We start from the raw sequence: 24,612 nt of genomic DNA, 5'->3' as shown, positions 1-24,612 counted from the left end.
TTTTAGCCCCGATAATTATAATTTCTTTTTGCTGCATATCGCGGCAATGAAAAGTTAATTATTGTAGGGATCGAGGCAGATATTGGCAAAGGGGGTCATTCAGACCCACTCGCGAGCGGCAGTATGCTCACAAGTGGGTCGATGGTCCCCACTGCGCATGCGCACGACGGAGGGAGCTCCGTCGTGCGCATGCGCGAGACCTGGCGAGCGAAGGACTTTCCATCGCTCCGGGTCTCGCAGCAAAGGGGGCGTGCTGTCGATGTTGATTGACAGCACGCCCTCTTTGGTGGGCGTGCCGGGGGTGTGCCTGCCAGACGGAGGCATTCCCATGGGAACGCCTACCGTCTGGGTCCGGCCCCACTGACATCACTAGTGATGTCAGTGGGAGTGATTTTGGCTCTGATAGAGCCAAAATCACCCCTGGCTTGTGGTTGAGAAACCCGACCACAGGGTTTCACTCGCAAGTCCGATGGTCGCGATGATCAAGACCATCGCGACCATCTTGTTGGACGCTCGTATATGCTGTGGGTGGTGACCCACAGCTATACGAGCGTCCAGGAGGACGCTCCATTTTAATGGAGGAGGGCCATGATTCAGAGTGAGCGCTCTGGTCAGAGCGTCCGGCTCTGAATCAGGGCCAATATTTGCTGCGGTGCCATCTTAATACATCAGGGAGAAAATTAATACAGACGAAAATCTGGACAATTCATAAATAGGACGGGATGTACTTATCGGGTACATACCGGTGATATTATAAACCCACTGGCGGTCTTCTGCCACTGGGTTGAAGCACCAGAATGCATCACATTCTGGCGCTTAATACATATGCTGAATGCAGTCAAAACCCTGAAAACAGCATTTTCGGGGGTTTTGACGGCATTTCTGCCCTTAGTACATCCCTTAGCCCATATACTGAAAATATCACGTCATCTACTGATGAAATTCAGTATGACTTTCAAAGCTGGCAGTTGCAGAAAATAATTAACATAACTTTACCCAGCAATCAGACTTACAGGCAGATTTATCAAGACATCTATATTCTCAACATAAAGACAATTCCTGTATTGCAGCTCATTGCAGTCATGCAGTATATGTTTGCACCAGAATGTATCAAAAGTTCATGAGAGGAGCTGCAGAAACTCGCCTTTCCAGCAATTTGTAGTTGTTAGTAAGCGGCTCCAATGCACATGCACGACAGCACAGCGCCGTACTGGTACCCTGTGAGTTTCCATAATGCCATGCAGAGATGGCGTTTTGTTTTTAAAGAAAAGCTGAGCTTTTCATCACTAATAACAGAACGCTTTGCCACAAGAGCTGGCTATAGAGGGCGGTTTTATGATACATGTGTAGAACTGGCAATAACCCATTTTCATACCTCCCAACTGTCCCGCATTCAGCAGGACAGTCCTGTTTTTCTGGGACTGTCCCGCTGTCCCACTCGCGGGCCTCAGTGTCCCGCAGTGGGTGGGAAGTTGGGGGAAGCATACACCGCTGCACAGCATAGCAGAGCAACGGGTATGCACAGCGAGAATAGAAGCCGTGCACATGCGCACAGCATCTATTCACTGTATGGGGGGAAGCCCGGGGGCAGCCCAGCATCTCGGAGATGCTGGGTACGCCCCATTAGCAATGTAAACGGGGGGGGGTGTCATCAGACCACGCCCCCTTTTACGATCAGGCCACGCTCCCTTTTCCGGCGCGCGGCGCGGAGGTCCCGAGTCTGGATCTCAGAATGTTGGGAGGTATGCATTTTCCAGTGTTTATTAGCACTTGATACAGATGTGATCTCATACAGTTTGCGTCTATGCGCCATAGGCACAACGGAAATGGTCTAACAGGAGTAGAGTACAGTCTCGTTCTAAAAATTTTGCGTCTTACTTGCATTGCAGATGCGGCGAAACACCATTCACAGTGTACTATATTATCATTATTATCGTTTATTTATATGGCGCCACAAGTGTTCCACAGCGCCTTACAAAGTACATAAACTGCAACATCTTGTGGGACCACATCATGTATGGCTGCACCCATTTGTGAGTGGGTCTAGCATGTGAGATGCACCCAGTCACAGGAGCATGGCATAGCACCCAGCAGCTGGGACTAAAGTAGTCACTACTGTATTAGGATGGCGGGACAGTCCCATAATAGCTGCATTTCTTGTCAGGCTGTATATAGATGCTAAAATGTAACACAACAATTAAAGTGCTTCTACTTTACTTTCTACATCTCTCATGTAAATAACACAAACAATCTATTTTCTATCATAGAGATAGATGTATGAAGGACTTAATTTTTACATAACATCAGGTCATCTTATACACACACATTCCGCAAGCACATATCCTAACCCACTGCTCCATGCTCCTTCCCCACTATCTACCCCTCTGTGTCACCCCTGTCTGTCTGCCCTTCCCCTTTAGAATGTAAGCTCTCACGAGCAGGGCCCTCGTACCTCACGTGCTTCTCCTCCCTCTACTTATAGTATAATTTACTCCTAATTCCCCACAACAGCACCTAACACCTTGTTGCTCATGTCCTGCTGCTTGTGTTTTGCAGCTGAGTTTATAACCATGTCCTTGTCCTGCATTGTTTTGTATTACTATTAACTGTTTTTCTTGTGTGCTTATTTATGTACTGTGTAATGCGCTGCGGAACCCTTGTGGCGCCATATAAATAAAGGATAATAATAATAATAATAATAATAATAAACAAATAGTTTGATTTACAGTGACTTACAGTACAGTACAATACAATACAGGACATGGATAATATACATTGCTACATTCGCGACCATAACACCCATATAAGCAACAATGCAAAGTAACCAAGTGTTAGGTGCCCTGGTAGAGAGTAAGTAGATGAAGGTAGAGTAAGGAGAAGCACAAGAGGGTAGAGGGCCCTGCTCATAGGAGCTTACATTCTAAAGGGGAGGGACAGACAAACAGGTGACACAGATGGGGTAGGCAGAGAGGAAGGATTATGTAGCAGCAAGTTAAGATGAGAGCTGGAAGGCTTTGATGAAATAGTGGGTCTTGACTATAGACCCCAGGCTGTGACTTTAATCACATAGGAATTCATTTTAAATATATACAAAGTCGCACATGTAGCATAATGGCACAACAAAAAGCGGCGGCCGCTGCATCATGGCACTTTGTGTACAGATTCAGACTCACATACAGATGTACAATGTAGTTTTATCACCCCAGTTTTTGTATTTATGCAAATAAAATGCACGGGACCTGGCACGCTGAGAGGGGCTGTTTGGCGCAACTGAAGCCACAATGTATGAGGACACAGCTGTAAATCTACCCCTTAGAGAGTTGAGTAGTGTTTGTGCTAGTCATGTACTAAACCAGTGGTTCCCAAACTGTGTGCCGCGGCACCCCTGGGGTGCTTCGGGACACTTGCAGGGGTTCCTCAGGTTGGTGGTCCAGCACCAAATAAAATTATTTATGGTCAATGTAATGTAAATATGTGGACAAACAGAATCTCAAACCTGTCCACCACTATATATCAAAACCTAAGGATGACAGGGAAGCACAATTTACTTCACTTTACTAATTTACTACATTTGTTTATGAATTTCTCAATAAGAAACTTTTGGCCTAGGGGTGCCATGAAAACAATTCTGATGCACTAGGGCGCCGCGATTCAAAAAAGTTTGGGAACCTCTGTACTAGACAAATCTTCGTGGTATAGGATTTGTTTATAACTGAATTGATCTCCCTTTAGGATCCACATTAGATAATCTTGTTGAAGATGGAGAGCACTACTGCGCATACATCCATATTTGTCCCTCAAGGGAGGCTTCAATCACTTACCAAGATGGCCACCGCCTGTAGTTCTGTGCATGCGTGGCGCCATCTTGTTACTGTGATAGAGCGTCACAGACGTCTTTGTGTACTATGCCATACCACCGCCACCTGTACACACATGTTCCAAGCCCAACTTATCTCTTAAGGGGGTTACACACTTGTGCGACCGGCAATCGTGCCGATGTCCAGGTACAACCTGAACATTGCATGATTGCCGGTACACACTACAGAGATTAATGAAGGATGGAATGATCATTCATTTCGTCCTTCATTAACATGCATGGCGCCGCAGCACATCAAACCTGATAACATCGCATGCGTCCACGGGAGTGCGTACATCGTGCATAGACACTGCACAATATGCATGATTTGTCGATCCGATTCGCCAAAATGACCTAATAGGAAAGGCATCGCTCCAGTGTGTACCTGGCATTAGTGGTATGTCAATTCACACAGGAGCATAAATGAGAAAATATCTTCTGCTCTTTTGTGCTCTGCACCTTCATGCAGGGTTTTCTCTGTCCTCTCTCACTCCACCAGAATTCACACTGATAATTTCTCATTTTGACTCATTAGATCAGAGGTTCTCAAAACATGGTCCTCAAGGCTCCCCAACAGTTCAGGTTTTAGAGATATCCTTGGTTGAGCACAGGTGGTTAAATCAAATTGACTGAGGTACGAAGTAAGCGACCTGTGCTCAACCATGGATATCTCTAAAGCCTGGACTGTTAGGGTACCTTAGGACCATGTTTGGGTCCTCTGCATTAGAGGATACCTGCTATTCCCTATGTTCTCAGTATTGATTCTTGTTGTATCTCTCTCGCACCACTCTCAAGTTCCAATCAGTCTTTCTCTTGCTGCTTTTCTCTTCCCTCACAGCTTCCTCCTCTCACTGTCTCTCTGGGCCTGATTCATTACGGATCGCAACTGTGATAGCACGCTGGTCAACTGCGATAGTATGCTAATTCATTGTGATCGCAGTGCTGTCACAGCACTACATAAGGACGCCCACTTTACCTTACACACATCCGTAATGTTTAGCAAGACTGCAAAACCATCGGTACAATCGAGTATCATCGCACCCTCACGCACACTTGCACAAGCCCTGACCTTACTCAGAAATTGCTAACTTCAGAGCACGCTCTCAGGCCTCAGGCTGCATAGGGCATCGCAGTAGAGACTTTATACAGGCCCCTGCAACGGCGTTCATACGCACTGGCTAGCCTGCGTTTCACCGACCACCCCTCCTTGTCAACACCCAGAAACAGCACTTCCTGTGAATCACTCAGCGATGGGTCTATGTAGCCATTGCATTCGCATGCGCAGCACGCAACAATCGGCCAATTGCATGCGTATTAGCAGTTGTGTTCCATTAAAGCTATAGAAACAGCTGAAATGCTGTTTTTCTTTCAAAAATATATTGCAGCCTTTTAACGCCATCTTGGATCAACCCACTTCGCTCGCAATCTAACATGTTACTTATATATAGAAAATGTATCATGCTTTGTGTACACAGATTGCTTTGCTTAATTCTTCAAGAAATACATATTATTTAGGCTAATTCATGCAGTAACAGTATTGTAATAACGTCATCCCTATCTCTCATTTTGATCCAAATATACAGAGAAAAAAACTAAAATTCTTGCCAGTCATGAGAACATTAGATTTTCCTGTTTCTATCTCACATGCTTTGTAGTTACATTGTTATTGTTTTATTGTTATATTATTGCATAGATCCCTTATCTGCCGTCTCGTAATTTTATTATTGATGTGTCTAGAGCAGTTACTGTTTAAGCGCTGTTTTGTTATTGGTCAAATTTTCCATTTGCATTTTCTGTAATTTTCGGAATTGTTTGATACACAAAGAAATGCGTCAGAGACTGAATGTCTGTTGTTGTTCTTGTGCTATCTATCCCTGGTTGACAAATATGCATTAAGGAGCTCTGGTGTTCATTACCACACCCCTGGCCTTCTCTGGAACTCCATCCAGTATGATTGTTCAGAAGCTTCTAGGGCTCTTTCTATTCATAATCTGCCGGACAATCTGTTTATGATTGTTGGATAAGGAGTGCTCCTCTATTGCCCCAATCCATAGGGCCAAACAGGTCATTGAGACAGCGGTCTCTAGCAGGGCCGGCAACAGAAATTATGGAGACCGGTACACCATTTTTTTAAGGGTCCCCCATCCCAGGGTACCTGGCAGGTACAGGCCAGTATCTTGAGAGTTTGCCTTACCCATTTGTGGTTTTTCTCTGGGACCCTCTGAGCCTCTGAGTGTTGCTCCATGCCCAGACTTACCTTATATGTCTGCCTGCCGCGGCGGGTGTCTTTTCCTTGGGTTAGCGCTACTCCTCAGCTTGCCATGTGCCGGATTCTATCTTGCCTCTTGGTGCTGGCTTGACTCCACCGGTTACTTGATTCTCGAAGCACTTAACCTAAGCAGCATAGGGCTGGTATTAGCTTCTTTGCATAAGTATATATTACACACAAATATATTTTGTTTTGTTTTTTTTTACAAATACACATAAGCTCCTCATACCATACTGTGCTTCCATATCCCACACTGTGCTCTCCCATCCCACACTGTGCTCTCCCACCCCACACTGTGCTCTCCCACCCCACACTGTGCTCTCCCACCCCACACTGTGCTCTCCCACCCCACACTGTGCTCTCCCATCCCACACTGTGCTCTCCCATCCCCATCTCACACTGTGATCTCCCATCCCCCATCCCAGACTGTGCTCTTCTATTCCCCATCCCAGACTGTGCTATCCCACCACCCATTCCACAATGTGCTCTCCTATCCCCCATCCCACACTGTGCTCTCCCATCCCCCATCCCACGCTGTTCTCTCCCATTCCCCACTGTGCTTCATAACCCTACCCAACATTTTGTGTTCCCCCCTCCCTCACCCAGTCTGCATTTACCTGCTGGAGGCTGGAGCTTCCTGCTTGTGACATACAGGCAACTTCTGCTGAGTCCGGACTGACTGTTGCTGCTCGCCGAGACTGGAGAGGCGGAGCAGTGGGGTGGGAGCAGGGCTGCCTGATGACTCCTCGGATCTCTCAGCCAGTGTATTGAGGAGACAGTTCAACTTACATCAGACTCCTCATATCACTGGCTGAGAGAACCGAGGAGTCATCAGGCAGCCCCGCCCCCACCCCAGTGCTCCGCCTCTCCAGTCCCATCCAGCAGCAACAGTCAGTCCGGAATGTGTGCCAAGCTTGTGGCATCATATTCAAAAAGACTTGAGGCTGTAATTGCTGCCAAAGGTGCATCAACAAAGTCTTGAGCAAAGGCTGTGAATACTTGTGTACATGTGATGGAGGCCACTGTGTTCATTGGGATCTTCAAATCAGCAGATATTTTTCTGTACCCTTCCCCAGATTTGTGCCTCGAGACAATCCTGTCTCAGAGGTCTACAGACAATTCCTTGGACTTCATGCTTGGTTTGTGCTCTGACATGCACTGTCAAGTGTGGGACCTTATATAGACAGGTGTATGCCTTTCAAAATCATGTCTAATGAACTAAATTACCATAGTGGACTCCAAATAAGCTATAGGAACATCTCAAGGATGATCAATGGAAACAGGATGCACCTGAGCTCAATTTTGAGCTTCATGGCAAAGGCGAATACTTCTGTACATGTGATTTCTTAGGTTTTTTTTTTTTTATTAAATTTGCAAAAATCTCAAAAAAACTTTTTGAATGTTGTCATTATGGGGTATTGTGTGTAGAATGTCGAGGACGGAAATTAATTCATTCCATTTTGGAATAAGGCTGTAACATAAAAAAATGTGGAAAAAGTGAAGCGCTGTGAATACTTTCCAGATGCACTGTACATTCAACTTTTCATCAGCCCCATAATTTGTGATTTAGAGTATCTTTAACAAATGGATTAACTGGAATTAAGGGACCCATTCATCAACTAGAATACCAGTGGCATATTCGTTAGTATCACTGTAATACTAAACAAATATGCTGCTGGTAGTTAGGTACACTCTTAAATGGGGCACTAAATATTTGAGCAAAAAAGATACAATTAGATCTCCAATACCCATTTCAGACAGAGAAAACAACCCGGTAATTTCCCGACTCTAGCCGCGTCGACCCAAGTTTTTTTCCTGTCTGAAAGGGTCAACACGGTACTAAATTCCCGGGACTTCAACCCAGGTATTTACCTTGGCTTTTCCCGGGCCCTACACGGGTTTACGGCTGTCTGAAATGGCCCGACCTGGATTTTTCAACTCTGGGGATAGTAAGCAGTGCTTACTGGCTGAGATAACGGGGCACTGGCTGCAGGGGTGTTTCTAGAAGGAGGGGGCCCGTGTGCAGTCGTCAATACGGGCCCCCTCCTCTCCGCCCGGCGGCACACTGAGCTCTGGAGTTATAGACTCTGGGCACTAGAGTGTGCCCAGAGTCTATAGTGTATGCACAGGTCACCGGGAAAATGGGCGCGGCAGCCATTTTCCCTGTACTGCGCATGCGCAAATGACGGTAAAAAATGGCCACCGTGCCATTTTCCAGTCGTTTTACAGTGCCGGACCCCCCGCGCCGACGTGGGACTTTGGAGAGGTAATTATTATTATGGGTGCAGGGTGTGCGTTGCGGGGCCCCCCTGGACCCAGGGCCCCGTGTTTCCCGCACACCCTGCACCAATTATAGATACGCCCCTGATTGGCTGAGCGGGCGGGGCAGTGGCACTGGCGTCTGATGTCACAATTGTGCTACAGAGAAACAGAGAGAGAGGGAGGCATGGCGCACTGGAAAGAAGAGGAGATCCGCGAGCCATGGCTAATGCAATGCAGTGAACAGTCACCACCCAATTTTTATGACCTCATCTCTGTGTGCCTTAAAAGCAGTCATTTTATTATGACACACAGTATATTGCAGGGCTGACCTGGGTTCTGTGTGAAAGGGTCGACCCGAGAATTTCCCGAGTCTAATGTGCTGTGTGAAAGGGATTTAGGAGCAAATTCCCGGGTCCTTCCTGGGTTGAAAGATATGGAACAAACCCGGGTTTTAGGGATTTTCTGTCTGAAAGTGGTATAAATGTAGTCCAATAGGAATCGGTATGATTTACCGCCGGACCCATGCCCGGCGGTTGGAATCCCGACAGCGGCATCCCAGCAGAGGAGGAAATCCCGATCGTCAAAGGTAAGTATATACTAGCCCTAACCTTGCCCCACAGTGCCTAACCCTATTCCCCCCTCTAAGTGCCTAAACCTAACCCCCCTTCCCCACCACCCAAATCTAAGTCCCCCGGGGGGGTGCCTAATGCTAACCCACCCTTCCCCTAGCCTAAACCTAACCTCCCAGGGGGGTGGCTAACCCTAAGTCCCCACCGGGAACCCTAAACCTAACCCTTTCCCCCCCCGCGACTAACCGCGCTCGGCTCCTGGCGTCCCTTCGATCGGGATGCCGGGCATCGGGCTCCCGGCGTATGTCTAATGACAGGCGTCGGCATATCAACGCCTGTCTTTAGACCCTTGCCGAGATATGACAGTCGGGAAGCTGACTGTCGGGATAAGGTCCGCCGGCTTCCCGATTGCATACCGTCCAATCACCTCAATCTAAGCTCATCAGTTAGTTATGGTATGAGGCATATTAAAGCTCTTTAGCTCAATTTGAAAGTGTACCCCATAAAACAACAAATTTTCAAGAAGGAGCAAAATAATCTACAACATGTTTAATAATTGTGACTAACCTGTGTAAAATGGAATAGACTTCTAGGGAAAAAACTTGATTCATTCAACATTTAAAAAAAAAAAATAATTAAAGCTAGCTTTTATATATCAGCCCCAATGAACAATCAAAACTATAATTTTTTGTAGTGGATATCAGAAAAATTAAACAAAGCTTTCCATCATAATTCAAATATCTGCTTCAAAGGGAGAGATAAAGAAGATACTGGTCATATATGGGGGTCTTGTCCCAACATCCAGACAATTTGGAATAAGGCTTCAAACTTGATTTACAACATTTTGGAGGAATGTCAACCAATTTTTAAATTATCAAAGAGAATGTGTTTCATTGGAGGCTTTATTCAAGATATTATTGAAAAAAATCATCGAAACTTACTACTATAATTACTTTATAGTTATTGCTATAATATATAAGGCCATTAGACTCACAATGGCCTCAGCCTGGTATTCACAGGATATCTAAAATGAAAGATGTTATTTGATGGAATGTAGGATAGCAATTATAAAAGTCTTTATAGAAAATTCAAAAAAATGTGCCAACCGTAGGAAAACAAAAAGCAGTATGGGCTCAATTCTATTAGGAGCGAGTTTGCAAAAGAGAGTTTGGGGTAAATTTACTAAGAATCGAGATTGACCCGATTTGCAAAGTGATTCATCTCGGTATAAATCGCCGGAACTCGGGTGATTTTTTTTTCCCTTTTTTTTTCAAACTTACCAACAGGTGATTTGAGGCTAAACGAGTTAACTGATGGTGAAGCAGGTCGAGATTCTCGGGTGATTAGTAAGCAAATTTGAGAGAGTTATGTCACCCGAGATTGTAGTGAATTCTCTCTGCACAACTTTCCCTAGCAAGCAGTCTGCACATATCAGTGAAATATGTGTAAGCTGCTTGTGTTGTACCTGTACAAAACGGGTTAATATTTTTAAAAAAATGATGTGAGGTCCCCTCCCAAAAGACTAACCAGCCCCAGACTTGCCAGCCAGTCCTGGTTCTTAAAATTACAGGGAACACAATGTGTAGGGTTCCACAGTAATTTAAGAACCAGCACCAGGCAGCAGGGCCAGACCTGGTTTAAAATATATGGAGAAATAAATTGGCGTGAGGTTCCCCGTATATTTAAAACCAGCTCTGGACCCTTTCTAGTGCTGGACTGATGCCACAGCCAGAGGTGCCCTTTCACTGGGCCCTCCAGCCACAGCATCAGCCCTGACCGCTAGTCAGCCAAGGCCAGGGATCCCTGGGGAGTTGGGGACCCCTCCAATAAAGGGGTCTCCTCTCCAGGGCACTCCTGGCCTAGGCTGATAGCCCAGGGCTATCCCCGCCACCCCTGGGTGGCGGGTTGATAGTGTATATGTAGTGTTAAAAATAGAATCATCAATATTGTCTTTACAGTAGAACTGCAGGTCCCAGCAATCCTCCCCCGCATGCTGGTACTTGGAGAACCACAAGTACCAGCATGCGGGGCATTAATGGCCCGCTGGTACATGTAGTTCACCTGTAAAGAAATGTGTAAAAAAAGACACACACTGTGAAAATAAAGATTTTTTTTTTTTTTAATTCAATCATTTTTTATTGAAATTTTTTAACATACATACAAAACAAAAACAGAATATACAGCAATTAAGCAGGATTAAATATGGAAAATAAATATAGATACAATGAGCAAGTGTGTAATATTGCACATAATATTATATTATGGTATAGAATAACAGGATATATGGAATACTCATCATCTATATTTAGAACAAAAGGGACTCAAAGGCGCCATTCGAGCACATAAATCTGGAGATAAGAGAAATACAGTATTCAAAATAAAGTGATACATACAACCTGCCGCAACTAGCTTAAACATAAAATTGCATATCAAAATACTGAGTAAGATCAAAATAATAAAACATCCACATCTACCCAAATATCAAAATAAAACCTATATCCCTAAAAAATAAAAATTATTAAAACAACCCTTTCCCTGGACCCCCCACCCTGTATAACCTAACCCCAACTCAGGCATACTTGGATCCCTAAATACCCCCCAAACACACTAAGCTACCCTAACTACCATACACTAACTACCTAACCCCCCTTCAACCAGAAATACAGGATAACAGAAAGTGAAACCCATATATCTGATGAGAGCAATAAACTAATGACCCTAAGCTAGGTTCTGCCCAGCTCTCCCACATTTTAAAGGAATGGTGTTTCTTCCATATAAAATACATAGCATTATACTTCTATATATAAAAACCAAATTAGCAGAGTAATTAAGTAATTCAGCAACTGGATAAATAATAATAATAAACAAAAATAAAATATCCAAAAGACCTTAGAGCAAAATATTAGGTTTCAAAATATTAATCTTAATCTGGCCAGGCCTCAGCCTTTTGTAGGATGATATAAATAGTCCCGTCCCCATCTCCCCAAGAACACACTATGGAGCATGGAAGCAATAAATACTGTAAACTTTCTGCCAGCGGAGAGTAGATAAAAAGGGTCATGGAGTACTGCAAGGATAAATCCCGGAACTTTAACTTGTCTGTTGGAAGTGAAGAACGGATCTCTGTAAAAACCTCATCAAATTGGAAACATCCATAAGCCGAGAGGGCATCAGAATCAGAGGTAAACACAGACCTCGGACAGGATACATCCAAATGTTGCACTGTTGCAGGAGACATGCGGACAGCAGCTGCAGAACTCACAGACACGATCATCACATCCTCAAGCTTGGTAAGCAGCCTCACGGTAAAGGCATTAATCGCCTGGATAATTTGCTGCCTAGAACTAGCCATCTTTGAGGTACATAGCCACCGGTGTAGTAGTCTCAGCAAGACAGGATAACCTGAGCAGCAGCCAGGAGGGAAATCAGTGGCAAGGTGATGGCGGCTAGCACACCACCAGAGCTTACCAGCACACAGCCACAAGGAGGTCAACAGCTGGGGAGGTACAGTATCAGACAGCAGGTATAAAGGAGAAATCCCAGGAGAAATCCTCAGATGACCGCTGAAGTCTGGAACAACAGGGCAGATCAGCCGCAGCAGCAGAGATGTTGGTGCGCAGTGAGATTCGCAGCCACCGCCCAAGAAGACAAGATGGTTGACGTCCGCTTCCAATACTCCCCAACCGATACAGACAAGAGTCGGCAGGAGACATACACCGGATCCCGCAGGACACAGTCAGGCACCAGGATAGAGTCCACAGGTAAGTATAATAACAGGAGTCAGCCCAGGGAGCTGGAGACAGGAAAAACAGGCCCCAGTGAGAGAGGACCTGGCTGCTACAAACTCCTGGAAATAAACTGGGAAACACTGCTTGCAAACTTCCACCTCGGAGCCCAGTAAGTCTGGAGAAGGTAACACACTGAAATATCCGGTTTAGGGGAGAAACAACCAGAAGGATATATGCAGGAGAGCTGGCAAAATGCTTCTTTCTCCTAGCTACTCCAGGCCACGCCCAACTGAAAATAAAGATTTATTACATCTATACACACTCGCACATACTCACCTGTTCACAGATGTTTACGTCCCCTTCTCAACGTAAAGTTTCCAATGGAATTACCTGTAAAAAAGATCCAATACTCACCTTTTGTCCCACGATGATCTCCGCAGTGATCCAAATAGGGCCCCGGACACCATGTATCAACACGCTACAGCATGTTGAAACCCCTCTCCAGGGGTGCCCTGGAGAGGGGGACCCCTTTATTGGGGAGGTCCTCAACTCCCCAGGGATCCCTGGCCTGGGCTGACTAGCGGTCAGGGCTGATGCTGCAGCTGGGGGGCATGGTGAAAGGGCACCCCTGGCTGTGGCACCAGCCCCCCGCTAGATAGTGTCCGGAGCTGGTTTTAAATATACGGCGTAACCTCACGACATTTTTTTCTCCCTATATTTAAAACCAGCTGCCTGGTGCTGGTTCTTAAATTACAGTGGAACCCTGCACATTTTTTTCCCTGTAATTTTAAGAACCAGGACTGGCTGGTTAGTCTTTTTTTTTTTTGTGGGGGGGGGGGGGGGGGGTCACGTCATTTTTTTTTAGAAAACTAACCCTATTTTAACCATTTACAGAAATATTTGTGTATGTTTCTGACCATCTCACAGCTCAGAGGGTTGAGAGATTGAAGAGTGATTTGGACAGAGAGTTTCCTCCTAGCTCACCAGAGCTTGTGATCCAGATTCTTGGTAAATTTGAGAGATGTATGTTTTAGGCGAAAAGTACTTCCGATTTGGCCTGATGGTGATTTGATTCGAGATTGCTATCTCACCCGAGTTTTACGAGTGAGATGAGAGAAATCTCTCTCTAACTCACCCGACTTTTGCCTAGTAAATTTGCAAGCAGGAAAAATATGAATAAATCACCCGAGATGGTCATCTCGACCTGTCTCGAATCTTAGTAAATTTACCCCCTTGTCTCATGAAACTAACAAACATGGCACAAATATGGGCACTTGAGAAATGTGAAATCCAATTAAAAATGCCAAATTGCGGTAGTTGCGGCGAGGTCACGTGACCTTTCTACAAACACCTCCACATACCTGTCCCACATCATTTACATCTCCACATACCTGTCCCCCATCATTTGCACCTCCACATACCTGTCCTACATTATTTACACCTCACCATACCTGTCCCACATCATTTACACCTCCACATACCTGTCCCCCATCATTTACATCTCCACATACCTGTCCCCCATCATTTGCACCTCCACATATCTGTCCCACATCATTTACATCTCCACATACCTGTCCCCCATCATTTGCACCTCCACATACCTGTCCTACATTATTTACACCTCACCATACCTGTCCCACATCATTTACACCTCCACATACCTGTCCCATCATTTGCACCTCCACTTACTTGTCCCACATCATTTACACCTCCACACATACCTGTCCCCCATCATTTGTACCTCCACATACCTATCCCACATAATTTACACCTCCACATACCTGTCCCCCATCATTTGTACCTCCACTTACCTGTCTCCCATCATTTGTACCTCCACATACCTGTCCCACATAATTTACACCTCCACATACCTATCCCCCATCATTTACACCTCACCATACCTGTCCCACATCATTTACACCTCCACATACCTGTCACACATCATTTAACCCATTATTGAGCTTTTTAGAGAAATTCACCTAAAAACTGACAAATTTATTTATTTATTGGCCAAATTTTCCTATTTGAAACCCCTCAAAGTGTGTGATTATTCATTGGGAGGTGTGTACAAGAGATTCTGCACTGTGGACCTGATTCAGAGCCGGACGCTATTTGCGCTCGCTCGTTCAGAAAAGGGGCCAGCTATTTAAATTGAGCGGTCGCTCTTTGCGGTCTGTTGACGCCTCTATGTCTGAGCGAGCGAACGAAACATGCGCTCGCTATTTTGCAAAGACGCCCCCTGGCCGCTCGCATCATACGTCATCTCCGCTATTTATTAGATTAATCGAGTACATCGAAAGGCGTCTGAACTGCTCGCAGTGCTTGTGGTTGGATTTTCCTACCGCAATCATGCGAACAGTTCAGGCTAAGAAACAACCAAGTGACGTGGTCGGTGACGCTGCTTTGTTAGTTATGCACACCCTTAAAACGCCCGTTTTGACCATTTGGCACGCCTGCGTTCGGATCTCCACTCCCCGTTTTCAAGCACCTTCCCCTGTTACCACCCACAAACGCCTCATCCTGTCACTCAAATTAGCAGGCACTCGCAATTTATTTTACGAACACATGTTTTCCGACCGCACTGACTGGTTTGCGCATGCGCACTACGACCCATACGCATGTGCAGATATGCGAACATCGCTCGGAGCAAACGAGCGGCCGCTTACGAGCGGCTCGGAATCAGGCCCTGTGTCCCAACATTTTTACCTAAAAATATTTTCCTTACCTTTTCACCTGCTCAGGGGTTGCACACAAATTTTTTTTTAATTTCCTCTGCGAAATGAATGTATTTGGAATTGGATCGCAATTGAAATTCGCAGTGCTAGTTCACCGTAATTGAATTGACCCCTATGTCAGAAATAAGAATCAGCTCTGACTTGTTTTCATTTAATTCTATTTATTTTTTTACATTTACAATTTTCCTTCTCTTGCTAGAGTTGATATAAATAAGCAGATCTATCTATAGTATAGTAAAAAGAAAAACGTTCTTTCCATGACAAGAATGGTTTTTGTTTTTCATAAATACCAACACAATTAAAACAGCGCATTTATGTAAAGTTTGAGAGGTCTAACCAGCCATTCGGATGGAACATGTGCTGTCTTAACGGTTTTATGTTATTTTAGTGACAGGTATTCACTACCGCAAAATTAAAATGAAACTTCATATTAATAGTCTTACCTTTTATTAGTGAAGATCTTCTAATTTAAGGTATTGAAGCTGTTTACTTAATTATCCTTTGTATTTCTGCTATAGTCTGTCTTCTGGTATAACCTCTGTCTGTACCTTATTCTCTGCGTAGATAACTTTAGTACCTGTATCTGTCTCACAGGTTCCGCCTTCTTTTGTCTTTTGCATTTTATGGTTGGTATAATTTAGGAGTCTTGCCTGTTCCTCCCTCTATTTCTATAAAGTGTAACTACGGTAGTTGGCAGCCAGCTAGTAACCTCAATCTATTTTCTGCAGCTGAGAAAGGTGGGAATAGATTTAGAGTATGATCGGATCAGGGAATACGTTCAGGATGGGCCGATGGGAACCTGATATAGACCATCTGTAACAAAGAACTACATCTACGTATGCTAAGCAACAGTATTGGTACATATAAAATATATAACTGATAATTACAGGCAAAGTGAAACTGTACACTTGAGCACACATACTGAATAACAGAATGAAATCAATCTCCAACAAAGAGAAGCAGATTGCTATGAGATTGGGCAACCAAGAAGCTTAAATGTATGTGATATCCATCATATTGCAAGCTTCACACTCTCTGAACTTTATGCAATCAATCTAATCTAAATATGTCATTTCTTAAATTGATGCAATTAGTTATTACCTGTTTTTGAGATGTTTTCATTGAAGCATAGTTTACGATAGTGAACTGGGCTGTTGGCAATTTAACACCTTAGATCAGCTGGACATACGTCTCAGATGCAGCCTGTGTAAAGGGGCCTATCCATTAGAACAGTGGTTCTCAAACTCGGTCCTCAGGACCCCACACAGTTCATGTTTTGCAGGTCACCCAGCTACTGCACAGGTGTACTCATTACTCACTGACACATTTTAAAAGATCCACAGGTGAAGCTAATTATTTCAATTGTGATTCTGTCAGGAGACCTGCAAAACATGCACTGTTTGGGGTCCTGAGGACCGAGTTTGAGAACCTGTACATTAGAATATTTTTTTTGTGAAAGACCAGAGACCAAAGACTTTTCCTGCCAACAAAAAAGTCTTTCATGCAAAAAGTCTTTCACAAACATGATAGACTTTTGTGAACAATTTCTTTATAGACCAAGGACAAAATTTTTAATGAGTGCAGTGAATATTCATTAAAGAAGTCGTTTGCCATTCACCGTTGCTCGTTCACTGCATATCAGTTCACTGCAGGGCAGCACAGATGGTGTAATGGTTAGCATTACTGCCTCACAGCACTGAGGTCGATTCCCACCACGGCCCTACCTGTGTGGACTTTGTATATTCTCCCTGTGCTTGCATGGGTTTCCTCCGGGTGCTCCAGTTTCCTCCCACACCCCAAAGATATACTGGTAGGTTAAGTGGCTCCCAACACAAATTAACCTGAGTGTGTATGTGTGTGCACACATGTGATATATAGATTATAAGCTCCACTGGGGCAGGAACTGATGTGAATGGCCAAATATTCTCTGTAAAGCGCTGCAGAATATGTATGCGCTATATAAATAACTGGTAATAAATAAATATCCACTGAACAACTTTCTAAAGTCATTCAGCAATATACAGAAATTGACCAGCATGTTCGAATGGCAAAAGACTCTGACAGTTGTGCATGTCGTAGGACGTTTGTAGCTTATCCATTATACGACTTTTTACATGATATGACCAAAACCTCCTGGTTTTGGTCGGATTGTTCACAAAGTCGTGTAATGGATAAGTCCCTTTAATCAGCCACAGTATATCTTAGAAGTAACCGCAAGGAGAGCTGTGCTCAACGTGAGCTGTGCTCTCTATTCATGCAGTATCCAAACTGAACAGTTATAAAAACAGTTGAACAGACATTGCACACCTTCTGAGGGCAGGTGCTTTCTAAATCAAACATTACATTTGTTTATGTACTAATCTAAAAATGTCTCATTTTATTCTAAATCACCATGTACCAGATCTTGTTTTTTTCTTATTTCACTCCATGGCATCTTCTCTAAGGCTATGACATCCTTCACTCTCCCTGTAGCTCATCCCTCTGTACACCTTGCAGCCTCAATAATGTACTCCCCTCTTGTGAACACTCATGAGCTTTTTGCTTATCTATTCAGGTTGACAATAACACCCTCAGCCTGTTGCCATAAAAACACTTTCATACACCTCCCACAACTATATTTATATCTCTCTCTGTCTACTTTTATTAGCTGGTGACATCTCACCAAATCCAGGCCCCATCCACATGCCCAACTCACAACGAAATATAAATCCAGCAAACCTCAGACACATCACGTGCCGCCCATCACCCTCCAAGTCACTATAATGTGCCTTATTGAATGCACGCTCTGTCTGCAACAAACTAACATCCATCCATGACCTCTTTATTTCAAATGACCTCAACCTTCTGGCAATAACAAACATGGCTCACACAGACACTTCCTCCTCTGCAGCACTCTCACACAGTGACCTATACTTCACCCATGCTTCCTGGACTGGTAATAGTAAAGGAGGTGAGGTAGGAATATTACTGTCCCAATCTTTTACATACACAGTTCTCCCACAGGTACCATCACACACATTTACATCATTTGAAGTACATTCTATCAGGACCTTCACCCCTTTCTCTCTGTGCATTGTTGCTAGCTATCACCCACCTGGGCCACCCCAACAATTTCTGGAACATTTTTCTGCCTGGCTCCCTCACTTCCTATCCTCTGACATCTCCACCATCATTATGGGTGATTTCAATATCCCTATTGACAGTCCACAATCTCCTCATGCCTCCAAACTTCTCTCTCTAACCTCCTCTCTCGACCTCTCCCAATGGACTGACTTCTCTACTCATCAAGAAGGCCACTGCCTTGATCTTGTATTCACCAGACTATGCTCAGTTTCTGAATTAACTAATGCTCCTTTCCCTCTCTAAGAGCACAACCTTAACACCTGCACACTCTCCTCCATTACATCAACCACAATGTCAATCAAATCAACCAAACTTCCTCAAAACCACAGACATATTAATGCTATTAATTTTCAACAACTAGCCACCTCTCTTCAACAACTACAGTACTCTTACCAATTTCTAGGATCACTTCCTGAGACTGCTGTATCACACCTGCACCAGACCCTATAAATAGCCCTCGATGAAGTGGCTCCAGCTACCCATCACACTCCACGTAGACTTAGACGTCAACCGTGGCATTCAGTGACGTAAATCTCGTACTCCAAGTGACTTCCTCACATATAAGACTATCTACCACACTTATCGTAATACTTTGGACACTGCCAAACAAACATATTTCCAATCTCTCATCTCTGCCCAAGCCTCTAAACCCAAGCGACTTTTTAATACATTTAAATAACTTCTTACCCATCCTTCACCCAACCCACCTGCTACTATCAGTGCACAAGATCTTGCTTCCTATTTCAAGGACAAGATTGATAATATCCAAAATGAAATGGTGGGCTTTTCCTCAGCCAGTGACATGCTAAATTCCTTACCTGAACCCGCTGGCACATTCTCTTCATTTGACCCCACAAATGAAGATGAAGTATCTGCACTCTTCTCATCCTCCTTCTCTACTACCTCTGCTCTTGATCATATACCCTCACAAATCAGTAAAGCCATGCCTGGTTACTGCAATCGCCATCATGGATGCAGCCATGACAGTCTGCATCACCTGACTACCCTTTACCCAATGATCTGCTACTACAGGGTATAAAGCCAATCTCCGGACAGCAGGAAGTTGCCTGAGTAATGTTGTTGCTACCTTGTGTATACTTGCCATCACCTCTTTCCAGGTTCCCGTATCGTGATTCCCTTGAGTCTCTACGTGTCATCTCCTTGTGCAACAGTGTGTCCGAACATCTTGCATGTGTGCTATACAAGTGCCAACTCCTTGTGCAACAGTGTGTCTGAACATCTTGCCTGTGTGCTATACAAGTGCCAACTCCTTGTGCAACAGTACGTCCGAACATCTTGCCTGTGTGCTATACAAGTGTCATCTCATTGTTCAACAGTGCGCCGGAACATCTTGCCTGTGTGCTATACAAGTGTCAACTCCTTGTGCAAGGTTTGTTTCTGTATGATTATCTCACATTTAAGTAGCAGAGCTACTTAACACAGGCACTATTTCAGATAATTCCTGTATTAAAGCCATGCACCACTGAATACCGCAAACCCTATATTTATGCATGGGAACACCAGCCCTCTCCAATTTAACAAGTTCCAAAAAGCTTAGAAGTGTGAAAAGCAGGTCAGCATGTGTAAAGAAAGCTGGTAGTCAATGTGACATGGATGAGAAAAGCTGGTGGGCAAGTAGGCATGTGAGAGAAAAGCTGGTTGGCAGGGGTGCATGAGTGAGAAAAGTTGGTGGGCAGGAAAGCATATGCTAAAAAAACTGGTGGGCAGGGAGGTATGTGAGAGAATAGCTGGTGGGCAGGGGGGCATGCATGAGAAAAGCTGGTGGGCAGGGGGATTGTGTGAGTATGGCTGGTTAGCAGGGGAACATGCTTTTGCTTTAAAGTTTTGCAAAAGTATTTCAATATCAGTAACTTGCTAGTTAATGAAGGAAAGAAAGAGTGAGCATCTTATTCAAAATTATAGGGAAAAAAACACTTATCTAGAGATTTCAAACTCCCAAGCATTCTGGGTAAAAAAGTATTTCATAATATACATACACCAGTACTATGTCTAGGGCTCCAGGCACCATTGGCAAAGTGAAGGACTTGATTGACTGAAACCTCTACTCAGCTGCATTGCCATGTCATAACACTGAACTTATGGCCCACAACATCATGTAGGCCCCCTGGTGGAACCCAGAGCCAGGAACTCAGACCAAAAAAGCAAGATTGGGGTAATCTGCGGAGAGTATTCCCCGGCGTTGGGAAGCCACCGCCCCCCCCAGGAGTTAAAAATTGTGTGTGGCTTAGGTGAGAGGTGTCCCTGGCCTGCCTGTAGTTTAAGCCCTACCATTGTGCCAGGACTGAGAGGCCCAAACTTGAGCATCTTTAGACGCTCAAATACAACTTGGTGAATGTTTAGACACCATTGTTGGTCGCACCATCGAAACTTGCACAAGCTCTATGCTAGGTGCAGGATCTCCATCAGAGTAGGGCCTCCATTGTGAGTGATTAAGCGTCTGAGTTTGCATACACTACAGCAACATGCCTGTGACACTGCCATAACATACCCATTCCCAATACAGTCCTGATTGCGTGCGTCTCCCATTTGTCTCAATATCCACTGCGCACAGACTCAAGCGCAGAAGAAAAATATCACTCAACTTCGACATTGCGCCCAACTCAAACTTAGTCCCTTTATATTTTGGATCTCTTGTCTATTATTCCATTAATTCCTATACCTGTGTGATTTTGTACTTATAGATTATGTTTTCTATCTTTCAAGTTTACTTTGCCTTTGCAAATCCAAACTTGCAGTGGAACTGGGTAGGCCAACTAGGTTAAGTGGATAAAATAGCTACCTTTAAACTTGACATCCCAAAATTTGGTTCACCCTCACCCAGAATCACAGGGGTTTATATATGAGATATGAGTTAGGCTTCTGCATAATTACTGGCACGCAGGATCCACACAGTGTTAAAAGACTTCCAGGTTCAAAAACCAATATGTCCCAGGATGTTAAAGCTGGGACTCTGGGCCTGATTCAGAGCCGCTCGTAAGCGGCCGCTCGTTCGTTCCGAGCGATGTTCGCACATATGCGCATGGGTTGTAGTATGCATGCGCGAACCAGTCAGTGCGGTCAGAAATCGTGTGCTCGCAATATAGCGAATGCCTGCTAATTTGAGTGACAGGAGGAGGCGTTTGTGGGTGGTAACAGGGGAAGGTGCTTGAAAACGGGTAGTGGAGATCCGAACGCAGGCGTGCCAAAAGGTCAAAACGGGCGTTTTAAGGGTGTGCATAATTAACAAAGCAGCGTCATCGACCACGTCAGTTGGGTGTCTTTTAGCCAGAACTGCTCACATGATTGCGGTAGGAAAATGCAACCACAAGAATAGCGAGCAGTTCATTCGCCTTTCGATGTACTCGATTAATCTAATAAATAGCGGAGATGACGTATGATGCGAGCGGCCAGGGGGCGTTTTTTACAAAAAAACATCCGCATGTTTTGTTCGCTCGTTCAGACCTAGAGGCATCAACAGACCGCAAACAGCGAACGGTCAATTTAAATAGCCAGCCCCTTTTTCTGGACGAGCGATCGCAAATAGCGTCCGGCTCTGAATGAGCTCCACTGTCTAAGCTGAAGCAGCCCTACCAAAGAACCAAGAAGAGTTGTGCTGGGCAAAGGTTGTGGCCTTCACCTGGCTGGATGGGAGAGATGTGCTAATCAGCAGGTTAGCAGAATTGGACCATGAACACTGCAGTGAGTTAGTGGAAGATGTAGTTGATCCAGCAGCTCTTTAGCTAAGAGAGCTAGAGGGGGCAACCACCAGGAGTGAAGAATCTGATAACCAGGCAACCCACCTATCCCAGTTGTTTCTATTGCTGTGGCCACAATCAATAGAGAGAGAGAGACCTGCACAATGGAGGCAGCTCTGAAAGTGCAGGTTCTGCTATCAGCCATGCTTGAGGGTGACTCTAGGGCTCCCATTTGGTATACTTGGTTTGCATTGCCATGGTGGAGGGACAGAAGCATCTGGACTGTGAACACAACTCAAAACTAGTGGAGGAGGGGTAGTTGTTGGGTCTCCCTACATAAGTAACCACTTTAATGGAAATATTTTAGAAAAAAATTCAACTCCATGTCTTGAAGTGATAAGGGCCCACTTTGATGGAGTGAGCCTTCAAAGTTTATCATGGCCTGAGTAGAGATGTGCGGTTCAGTTCTCCAGAAACCTGAATCCCCCGAATTTTGTGAATCCGGGTAAATCCGAGTCGCGGTTCTGATCTTCTGAGGAGATCCGGGTAAATCCAGGTCGCGGTTCTGATCTTTTTGCAGTCCGGAATTCGGATTTTAAATTTGAATTTCGGATTGCATAAATGATATGATATTAGCTGTTTTTAAAACTTTCTAGCTATTTTTTTTTTTTTAATTCAGATCCAAAACCAAAACACTTAAGGGTAGTTTTGCAAAACATTGAAGGAGATACAGATCCAAAACCAAAACATGTCCGTCGGCGCACATCCCTGCTGCTTACCGAGCTTAGTTTTTCATCAGTGAATTCATCACTTGTGTAGGTCCCATCAGGTAGCCACCTATCCAATGCTGGACCTGTTTGGAGCTCCCTCTGATAGGGATTCGGTCAATATCCCTGCGTGCAAAATTCCTGTCGCTTAGAATACCAGTGCCGGAATCCCGACACCTGTCAGAATCCCGCCGACGGCATCATGACCGCCGGCAACCCGAAGGTAAGTATTAGGGTTAGAGTTAAGCCCTAAAGGGGGAGGGTTAGGTTTAGGGTGCGGGGAGGGGAAGGTTTAGGCACTAGGGGGGAGGTAAAGTTTAGGCACCAGAAAGGGAGGGTTAGGGGTAGGGAGAGGGGGAGGATTAGTATACCGACCGTCAGGTGTCGGTATCTTAACCCTGTCGGGATGCCGGCATCGAGATTTTGACTACCGGGATCCCAAGCACTGGCATCCCATACCAAGCCAATCTGGTCAATTTGTGGAATCTACTATGTACTGTAAGTTTAAAGCGACTGCTACATTCACAAAGTGTCCCACAAGCAGTCGGGAGGTTGGGCACCTCCACCAGTGCCAGCCCCGGAGAAGAGGAATGCCGCGGCATCCATTCAGTGCAGGAAGAGTGCTGGGGGCAGCCCAGCTTCTGACATAGTGCTGGGCTCACCCCCAGCCTGACGTTAATGGGCGGCGTGCCATACAGGCACGCCCCCAAATAGCGGCATTTAGGGTGTTGGCCTATGGTTATTAGGCATGCCCCCATATTCGCTGCACACATGTAACAGGCGCATGAGTCCCGTCCTGGAGCCGGCCACGCAGAACCAGGCGCCCCTCCTGAGTGATACATACACTCCTATTGAAACTGCTGCTAAATTTTATTCTGTATAATTTTATCACTTTATTTTTGTATATGTTAGTATTTTTGTTTATTAGCACTTGATTCTTTTTGATTTTCTTATTGTAATGACCAAGGACATCTATTGGATAATGTAGCAGAATAGCCTGCTATACCAAATAACTGAAATGTGGTACCCAAAATGGCCATAGATAGCTGCCAGTTATCATTTCAGAGTGTGGGAAATAACCAGTTTATAAAAATAAATGGACTCCACTGTAATTCTGGGTACACACTAATAGATATATATCGTTCGTTCAAACGCCGAATGTTATATTGGTACACTTGCTGCAGAGACCACTGACATCACAACTGGACAGGCAAATTTAAATGCTCAACTGGCAAATTGGTAAATGTGTATATAGCTTGCCAAATTGGCCGCTTGGTCGGCGCGACGGCCGGTCAGCTGCTCCGTCGGGAAGTGTGTATCCAGCTTAACAGTCATTCTTATGCAAACAGCCATAGATATAGAAAATCATATATTGTCCTATGTGGTTTGATTTTTTTTTTGTTAATTAACTCCTGGGGGTTTATTTATTACTTCTGTTCGTGTTTGCACCCAATATTTAAAAGGACAATGCTTTTACCAGCCGTGTCTTTTCCTTTTAATTATCGGGCACAAACACAAACAGAAGTGTTGGGTTTTATAACCTGACTACGTAAATAAACTCCTGGAATGCTTGGCAGACTGCAAGAAGAGGACTATCTGTACCCCATT

At 44.7% G+C, this 24,612-nt stretch overlaps 1 protein-coding gene across 1 annotated transcript in view; it reads right to left on the bottom strand.

Moving 5' to 3' along the window:
- Nucleotides 1-17,154, bottom strand: part of CHST4 (carbohydrate sulfotransferase 4) — a 53,339-nt gene extending 36,185 nt beyond the window's left edge. The window contains exon 1 of the mRNA XM_088457016.1: nt 17,144-17,154. The gene's annotated coding sequence lies outside the window, so the exon portion shown is untranslated. The remainder of the gene's footprint in view (nt 1-17,143) is intronic.
- Between the last annotated feature and the right edge of the window lie 7,458 nt (nt 17,155-24,612).

This window comes from Taudactylus pleione, unplaced genomic scaffold (genome assembly GCF_031769625.1).
Source record: "Taudactylus pleione unplaced genomic scaffold, aTauple2 ptg000731l, whole genome shotgun sequence".
Taxonomy (NCBI): Eukaryota; Metazoa; Chordata; class Amphibia; order Anura; family Myobatrachidae; genus Taudactylus; species Taudactylus pleione.
The sequence above is the reverse complement of the archived record's forward strand: the minus strand, read 5'-3'. Positions and strand labels throughout refer to the sequence as shown.